Raw genomic sequence first — 10,029 nt, forward strand, 5'->3', positions numbered from 1 at the left:
TGCAGATGGTGATTGCAGCCATGAAATTAAGAGACGCTTACTCCTTGGAAGGAAAGTTATGACCAACCTAGATAGCATATTGAAAAGCAGAGACATTACTTTGCCAACAAAGGTCCATCTAGTCAAGGCAATGGTTTTTCCAGCGGTCATGTATGGATGTGAGAGTTGGACTATAAAGAAGGCTGAGCACCAAAGAATTGATGCTTTTGAACTGTTTTGTTGGAAAAGACTCTTGAGAGTCCCTAGGACTGCAAGGAGATCCAACCAGTCCATCCTTTTAAAGGAGATCAGTCCTGGGTGTTCATTGGAAGGACTGATGCTGAAGCTGAAACTGCAGTACTTTGGCCACCTCATGCGAAGAGTTGACTCATTGGAAAAGACCCTAATGCTGGGAGGGATTCAGGGCAGGAGGAGAAGGGGACGACAGAGGAGGAGATGGCTGGATGGCATCACCAACTCGATGCACATAAGTTTGAGTAAACTCTGGGAGTTTGTGATGGACAGGGAGGACTGGTGTGCTGTGATTCATGGGGTCGCAAAGAGTCGGACACGACTGAGCGACTGAACTGAACGGAGTGGATGGGCTTCTCACTGTGGGAGTTTCTCTTGCTGTGGATCACAGGGTCCAGACCCATGAGCTTCAGCAGTTGCAGCACGCGGGCTCAGTAGCTGTGGCTTGTGGGTTCTAGGGCATGGGCTCAGCGGTTGTGGTTCACAGGCTTTAATTGCTCTGCAGCATGTCGAATCTGCCTAGATCAGGGGTCAAACACGTGTCTGCTACTTTAGTAGGCAGATTCCTATCCACTGTATCACCAGAGAAGTCTGAGAAGCTCAATCTTAGAAGTTCAGTGATTTGCCTAAGGCTACAAAGTTCTGGAAAATAGATTCAAATTCCTAACTCATACTCATTTTCTCAAAGGCTTTTCCTGCTGTACTCAGTTAATTTCCTAGAGTCTAATTGTGCCTGTTTGATGCCTAACAAGACTGAGGTATGTATTTATGAGGCCCTTATCTGCTAGAGGAGAGTAAAGGCCTTTGTTTTGAAAGATGGAGCAATGATATTAGGAGGGGAGGACCTCCATGGAAGACAGGCTCCTCTCTGCTGTCTTGAAGGGTGACTATGGAGGATGAGGTTAACCTTCAAAATTATTTCACATTTTAGTTTTTAAATCCCCACCCGCTGCTACAAGAAAACTACTAGAGCTCATCAATGAATCTGGTAAAGTTGTAGGTTACAAAATTAATACACAGAAATCTGTTGCATTTCTATACACTAACAGTGAAAGATCAGATAAAGAAATTCAAGAAACAATTCCACTTACCACTGCATCAAAAAGAATAAAATACCTAGGGATAAATCTACTTAAGGAGACAAAAGACCTGCACTTTGAAAACTATAAGACCCCGATGAAAGAAACTGAAGGAGACACAAATAAATGGAAAGATACATAGTGTTCAGGGATTGGAAAAATCGATATTATCAAAGTGACTATACTATCCAAGGCAACCTACAGATTCAATGCAGAACTGGAACAAAAAACATTAAAACTTGTATGGAGACACAAAAGATCCCAAAGAGCCAAAGCAATCTTGAGAAAGAGAAACGGAACTAGAAGAATCAGGCTTCCTGACTTCAGAATATACTGCAAAGCTACAATCATCAAAACAGTGTGGTACTGGCACAAAAATAGAAATAGAGACCAACAGAACAAGATAGAAAGCCCAGAAATAACCCCATGCACCTACTGTCAATTAATCTCTGACAACATAGGCAAGACTACATAATGTTGGGAAGACACTCTCTTCAGCAAATGGTGTTGGGAAAACAGGACAAACACATAGAAAAAAATGAAATTAGATCATCTTTTAACATCATACACAAAAATAAGCTTAAAATGGATTAAAGACCTATATGTGAGACTGGACACTATAAAACTCGTGGAGGAAAACATAGGCGGAATACTCTCTGACATAAATTCAGCAATATCCTTTCTGACCCATCTCCCAGAATAATGGAAATAAAAACAAACAAATGAGACCTACTTAAACTCAAAAGCTTTTGCACAGCAAAGGAAATACCTGACTAGCTGCATCTGGCTTATGGCTGGCATCTTCACACTGGTCTCTCCTGCACTGTGCACTGAGCCAGCCCTATAAACTGATCTGAGCATGTCTCCACCAATGTAAAAACATTAACTGGCTTTTCAGTGGCCACAGGGTGAAGGCCACACTTCTTGGCAGAGTCTGTAAAAGCCCTTGTCACCTGGTGTCAACCATTCCCTCCAGCTTCCCACACACCATCCATGCCATCCCATGCACATACACATGCTCTGCTCTGCATCTCCAGGCAGGGCCTTCTCTGCCTGGATTCATTCTCCTCTCCAATGCTGATCTATTGCATAAGACAGTCTGAACATCACCTCCTCCAGAAAATTTTGCCAATGCTCCAAAAGTGATAGCACTGCATTTTGGTGGGTTCCTTTGTCAATTTACAGATTTCTTAAAAAAAAAAAAAAAGGCATTGTTCTTAAAAAAAAAAAATGCCAAAGACATTTTTCACAGAACTAGAACAAATAATCTTAAAACTTGTATAGAATGCAAAAGACAATGAACAGCCAAAACAATCTTGAGAGAAAAAGAATGGAGCTGGAGAAATCATGCTCCCTGACTTCAGACTATACAACAAGGATACAGTCATCAAAACGGCATGGTAATGACACAAAAACAGACACCTAGATCACAGGAACAGAGTAGAGTGCCCAGAAATAAACCACACACTTACAGTCAATTAATCTATGACAAAGGAAGCAAGAATATACAGTGGGGAAAAGACAGTTCCTTCAATAAGTAGTACTGGGTGGGACAACTACATATAAAAGAATGAAACTAAAACATTATTTAACATCAAGTACAAAAATAAAGTAAAAATGGATTAAAGACTTACTTGTAAGACAGAATACTATAAAACTCCTGAAGGAAAACATAGCATGCTTTCTGACATAAATCGTGACAATATTTTTTTGGATCCATCTCCTACAGTAATAGAAATAAAAGCAAAAATAAACAATTGACCTAAATTTTTAAAGCTTTTGCACAACAAAGGAAACCATCAACAAATCAAAAAGACAACCTAAGGGCTGGGAGAAAGTATTTTCAAATGATGCCGCTGACATGAGATTAGTCTCCAAAATATACAATTAGCTCATACTGCTTAATATAAAAAACCAAACCACACAATCAAAAAATGGGCAGAAGATTCCAATAGATATATTTCTTCAAAGAAGACAAACAGATGGCCAAAAAGCACATGAAAAGATGCTCAATGTTACTAATTATCAGAGAAATACAAATCAAAACTACATCACCTCACACTGGTCAGAATGGCCTTCATTAAAAAGTCTACAAATAACAAATACTGGAGAGGGTGTGAAGAAAAAGGAACCCTCCTGCACTGTTGATAGGAATGTAAACTGATACAGCTACTATGAAGAACAGTATGAAGGTTCCTTAAAAAATGAAAACTAGAACTACCATATGATCCAGAAATCCTACTTTTTGGCATATACCTGGAGGAAACTATAATTCAAAAAGATACATGTACCCCATAGTTCATTGCAGTGCTATTTACAATAGCTAAGACATGGAAGCAACTTAAATATCCATCAACAAAGGAATAGATAAAGAAGATATGGTACATATATACAATGGAATATTACTCAGCCATAGAAATCAAATAATGTCATTTGCAGCAACACTGTTGAACCTAAGATTATTGTACTAAGTGAAGTAAGTCAGACAGAGAAAGACAAATATCATATGATATCACTTATATGTGGAATCTAGAAAAAATGTTACATATCAACTTATTAATATTTACAAAACAGAAACAGATTAGCAGTCATAGAAAACAAACTTATGGTTATCAAAGGGGAAGATGTTGGGGAGGGAAAAATTAAGAATTTGGGATTAACATATACACACTCCATTCAGTTCAGTTGCTCAGTCGTGTCTGACTCTTTGCGACCCCATGGACTGCAGCACACCAGGTCTCCCTGTCCATCACCAACTCCCAGAGTTTACTCAAACTCATGTCCATTGAGTCGGTGATGCCATCCACCTATCTCATCCTCTGTCGTCCCCTTCTCCTCCTGCTTTCAATCTTTCCCAGCATCAGGGTCTTTTCAAATGAGTCAGCTCTTCGTATCAGGTGGCCAAAGTATTGGAGTTTCAGCTTCAGCATCAGTCCTTCCAATGAACACCCAGGACTGATCTCCTTTAGGATGGACTGGTTGGATCTCCTTGCAGTCCTAGGGACTCTCAAGAGTCTTCTCCAACACCAATATACACACTAGTATATATAAAATAGATAGCCAACAAGAACCTCCCATATAGCACAGAGAACTGTACTTAATGTTTTGTACTAACCTATAAGGGAAAAGAACCTGAAAAAATATAGATATATATGTACTTACAATGGAATCACTTTGCTGTACATCTAAAACTTACACAACATTGTAAATCAACTAGAAAATCAATTATATAAATCAATAAAAAGTTGTTTGTTTTGAAAAAAGAAACCTGCTCCCACATAATATCAAACCAAATAATAGTCTTTGAGGTATCTCTGTCTTAAAATAGTTCTCCATAACTCTGAAGTAAGTTCTGGAGAAAGAACTTAAGACAGATGATCAGAAAAGCAAAAAAATAATGATCAGAATTACCAAAATACCTTCATCATAATTGCTTTCCTTTACCTAGGGTCGTTATTTCATGTCTTGCTAAGTTTCCCTAAGTTCAAGTATTAGGACTGTTGAACTGGTTTATTTGGGGAGTGTCTCCTTTGGAATGACTCATTTGAGACTCATTTGGCAGATCAGATTAATTGCTTAAGTACTTAGAAGGAGCAGATGTCAAGGACGAAGCACAATGCTATTCCTCGGTGAGTGCATTTTCAGCTCTCTCCTCACCTCGAAAAAGAAGTTCAAGAGGACAAAGGTCTCATGTCTTCATGCAGCTGTTAGTCTGTGTTTGGGTGTGATTTCCTTGTCTTACCTATGCCTGGAGAAGACCTCTGTGGAAATAGCCAGGCTCTCTCTCTGCGGGTTACACAGTTATATAGAGAAGATTGTTTGGAACAGATGCTTAAATGCCATCTTACCAGGAGATCATACTGAGAGCATGGAATAGATGTGAAACCCCCAAAACAGTTGTTTCCCCAATCTCAGCCACTCCTTTAGTTGAAAATAGCCTTCTCTGAGAATGAATGGGGTGTGGTTTGGTGCCTGGTGAACACAGACACGAGTATCAGTAACATCTGGACTTTGCAATTAACCTTCCTTTCCACCTGCAGTTATTTAAAATAATTTCCATTCCTTTCCTTTTTCTAAATATCATTCATCTTTTCCCCTCTTAATATTCCCATTAATTTTCATCATTGAAGTGGAATGTTCTGCACTTTTGCTTTTATCTCCATGCCTAGAACTCTTTGAAAGAGAGAGATAACATAATTAGTTGAATAAACGGTGCATGGCAGAGTAAACCATGTTTGACAATTCTTTTAAAACGCCATATAAATGAGGGAAATAACCAGTTTTTTAATGTATTGTAGAGTCCTGTGAGTTTCAAGTTAGATGTTAAAAGAGTTTGAGCAGGCAGGCAAGTTGGACTGAGAGTCATGACCCACATTTACTTTGGTGTGCAAACACCACGGAGCAATTTTGGTTAATTTACCTGCTGTTCGGGTTTGTCCTCTGTAGATACCTGTGTTTGTAGATGACAGGAAATAGGCTCCATTTAGTTAAGCAGTTCTTGGCTGAGGTGTATTTCTGTGATTGAATTGGCTTGGCTTCTGACTGTGGTTACTGTGCCAAATGTGAGTGCAGACAAAGAACTGCAGTCTGGCTGCTCTGACTCTCAGCGAGTGCTGTGCTTGGGATGGATTCTGGGTCACTTTTCCCCCTTTGGTTGCAAAGGTCAGGGGTGGGTGGTAATGTAATACTTGCTCTGCATATACGTTTATTTACTCAACAAATACATGTTGGGTGCCTACTATGTGCTGAAGATCTCATTGTGGTCCAGAGGAGCCCCCTGGGACCCCATCTTTGAATGTGTTTCTGTTTTCACTGACTGAGGAGGTGACATTCTATCAGACTCAGTTGTTTGGGCTTTTTAAAAAATCTTTTTGGTCTTCCCTTGTGGCTCAGCTGGTAAAGAATCCACCTGCAAAGCAGGAGACCTGGGTTCGATCCCTGGGTTGGGAGGATCCCCTGGAGGAGGGAAAGACTACCCACTCCAGTATTCTGGCCTGCGGAATTCTATGGACTGTATAGTCCCTTGGGTCGCAAAGAGTTGGACACAACCGAGTCAGTTTCACTGGCACTGAAAATATCTGTGCCCCAAAGGAAATTTATGGGTCCCTGGCCTAATTATATTTTGGCTTTTCCTTCTATTAAATTAACTAAACAAGGAGGACATTAGATTGGGATGGTCTTAAGACCTTAGCAGTCTTTGTAAGCACACCAAAACTTAGACCTATAAATGCCTCAAGGTTAGGAAATAAAAACCTGAGGACAATCCATAATAAACAGTCAACTAGGCCTCCCCAAACAAGGCAGACGCTTAAGCTATAGCCATTCAAACAATCTCCTTGCTTTTCTTTAGCCTTTTCTCTGTAAGTCTGTCCCCTTAGCTGCTGTTGGTGGAGCACGCCTGACTATTTCCAGCGTGGAGCTGCCCCAGTGGAATCGATTTTGCTTAAATGAACTCTTAAAATTTTTAGTATGCCTCAGTTCATTTTTCAGCAGTTCTTGATTTGAATCTATGTATTTTGCAGGTGGAAGAATTTGTGCATTCATTCATTGAACAAATATCTATTAAATGCTGCCATATGCCAGGCTCTGTGCCAAATACTGAATATATTAATGTAGTGATGATCAAAAAAATAAATTTCCTGCTCTCACAGACCATAGTTGGGTGGGGAAGGCCAACATTACAAAACTGATAAACAAATCTATTATGGTTACAAATTGTGGTAAGATATAAAAGGTAAGGAACAGGATGCTTTGAGAGAGACAATACAAGGTACCTCTTTAAAACTGAAAAAAGTCTTTGAGAAGCTGAATATAGAGGAATATCGTGTACTGGTGGTTTGCACAACTTCAAAGATATGAAAAGTGCCCATTGGAACTGGGCAATGTGACAAAATCATGTTAAAACCTGAAGGAAAGGAGCCAGCCTTGGGAGAATCCAGTGGGAAAAAATTCTATGTAGAGAGAGGAACATAATAGCCCTAAATGGGAACAAATCCGGACTACTGAAAATGTGAAAGAAGGCCAGTGAGCGTGGTAGTGGACAGAGGCTGTCAGTGCAAAGGCAGCAAAGGTCTGACCTTTCCGGGCCTTGTAGGTCATGGTAAAGTTCTGATTTTATTTCAAATATAAGGGGAAATGATGGGAGAGTTTTTGTTGTTGCTTTAAAGGGTAATAAGGTCTTAGGTTTTTAAAAGTTCTCTCAGTTGTAGTGGGGATGACAGTTAGAGGTTTATGGACCTAACCACACAAAAGATGATGAAGTATTGGACTTAAGTGGTGAATTAAAGAAATATTTTTGTTAGCAGAATTGGGAGAATTTACTTACAGGTTATATACTATGGGTAAGGGAGATTAAAGTGTCATGATATAACTTAGCTATTAACATTTTAACTTTAAAATGTTAACTTTAACTTTAAAATGTTAATATACCAAAGTTTTGATAACTAGCATTCCAAATAATTTTACATTCAGTTTAGTTCAGTCACTCAGTTGTGTCTGACTCTTTGTGACCCCATGGACTGCAGCATGCCAGGCTTCCCTGCCCATCACCAACTCCCGGAGCGTGCTCAAACTCATGACCAAAATTTGGCACTTACCATTGGATGAAATGGCAAAATTATTTTCAAAGTTACACTGGGCATGATATGGCCCAGTAGTCAGTAAGGGCTCAGGGTCTAAATGACTAAAATCATTCGATAAAGTAGGTAGTTTTTCTACTATTCTAATAATTTTCTACTAATATTTTCTACTAATTCTAATATTTTCTACTATTCTATAAAAATAAATGAACAAATTTTAAAAAATGCTTCCTCAATTCTCAAATAGTAACAGAATGATAAAAATTATAATTGCAAAGACTTACATGAAACGCCTTGGCAGGTCAGTCACTGTCTAATCCAGAGCATTTGTTGCTATTGGACTAGAGGAACATTTCCCACTAGGCTGGGCTGCAGCTCATCATCTCTGACATGACATGGGGAATACAGATAACTTTTAATGAAATCTTTGAAGCCTTGGATCCAGTTCCATGAGCTCTGCAAATTCCCAAAGACGTGAGATGGTTTCCTTCTCATATTTTTATGAAGTTTGATAGGATTTCTGTCATTTTTCACAGGACACATTTGGAACAAACAGGAATCTTAGTCTTAAACTGGAGGTGATAACTTAAGGAGAAAATTTAAAAAAAAAATTTTTCTATTATCTCTAAGAAAGGTAGTAACTTAAAGCCTATAACTTAAAGAGAAAATTAAAAACTTGTCTACCACCTCTAAGAAAGTAGAATATCTATATCTATCTATGTATCTATGTATCTATCTATCTAAGATGGAAGACACAGAACACTTGAGACCTAGTTTTGACTCCTATTCTTAGCTCTTCTATGACTATAGTTTCCTTATCTGGAAAACTAGTGCTCATTCTAGTTCTGAAATTCTACGTACCCATTTTATGCCTATCTTTCAGTATCCAGCTTAAATTATCCATTTTATTTTATTTTTTTGGGCTAGATACAACAGATGTAGACATGTTTCTTAGATGGCCATATTGAATAAGAAACATTTAGCCTGATGTACTAAATTTGTCAGAGAAATCCAATTAAAAAAAAATTGTCAGAGCAAGATATGGCCATTAGACAGATTTACTGTAGAAAGTTAATGGACCATACACATATGTCAATTTATTTTCAGAGCCATTGTGCTAACATTCAGTTTGAATTTGTGCCGTAAGACCTACCTTCAGAGGCTGTGGAGAACACCAGTTTCCCTGGAGCATACAAACCAAATTATGCTGCGTATTTTCTTCAGGTAAGTTATTTCTTGAAGTGCACTATTCTCAGGGCTTCGATCCAGAGCTGATGTTGAACAGTCATTTTCTCTGTGGACTGCAGATATCTGCTTCATTTTCGCATAAGCATCCCTCTTCTCCTTGCTGTTGCTGTCCCATATTGTAAAACTGCTCCTGTCTTAAGTCAGAGGACGCTCTCCGCATGGTTCAGTACGGGCTGGCAGCGTGTCCAGCTGTTTTTGATTTACAATCTCTCCATGGTCTTGCCTGAAAATGGTCCCGTCCATGCAGGATAGCACAGGCTACTTCCTGAACATAAGGATGTGTGTTTTCTTTTAGAAAACACCAATTTAAATTTCCACCTGCTCTTCCTCAATTTATAATACTTACTAAAGAGGTTCTGCATTTGTCCTGCCCACTCTTCACTACTCTGCTTGACTTATTTTAGTTGCCTTTAAGCCATAAAGATGACTTTTATATAAATAAAAGAATTCAGAAATGATTCATTTCTGGGTGCCATGAGAAAATGTGAGGGCACAAGTTTCTGCTATTATACTGAAGGTGCTGCCTTAATAGTAATTTTTCCCATTTGATCATGTCATCCTGAAAATAGACTTCAGGAAATGTCAGCTGGGCAGATGTATTTATGTCTTTAAGACAATTAAGAGCGGTTTTAGGCTTCCAACAAAATTGAGAGGGAGTTACAGAGATTTTCCATGTACTTCCCACCCCACACATGCAGTCTCTCTCATCATCAACATCCCTCGGCAGAATAGCACATTTTTCATCAAGGATGAACCTACATTAACACATCATAATCACTCAAAGACCACGATTTACCTTAGGGTGCAGGCTTGGCGTTGCACATTGCATGGGTTTACACAAATGTATAACGACATATGTCCATCAGCAGAATATCCTGGAGACTCACTGACCT

General features: G+C 39.0%; 1 long non-coding RNA gene across 2 annotated transcripts; it reads right to left on the reverse strand.

Moving 5' to 3' along the window:
- Positions 1 to 4,390: 4,390 nt before the first annotated feature.
- LOC122679426 lies at positions 4,391 to 9,255 on the reverse strand. 2 transcript variants are annotated; one of them, XR_006336400.1, is made up of 3 exons: positions 9,042 to 9,255; positions 8,173 to 8,408; positions 4,391 to 4,442 (listed from the first exon to the last, which is right to left on the reverse strand). It is a non-coding gene; the product is annotated as an uncharacterized LOC122679426 (long non-coding RNA). The 2 variants fall into 2 exon arrangements; XR_006336399.1 differs by having other exon boundaries at positions 8,173 to 8,473.
- Between the last annotated feature and the right edge of the window lie 774 nt (positions 9,256 to 10,029).

This window comes from Cervus elaphus, chromosome 21 (genome assembly GCF_910594005.1).
Source record: "Cervus elaphus chromosome 21, mCerEla1.1, whole genome shotgun sequence".
Taxonomy (NCBI): Eukaryota; Metazoa; Chordata; class Mammalia; order Artiodactyla; family Cervidae; genus Cervus; species Cervus elaphus.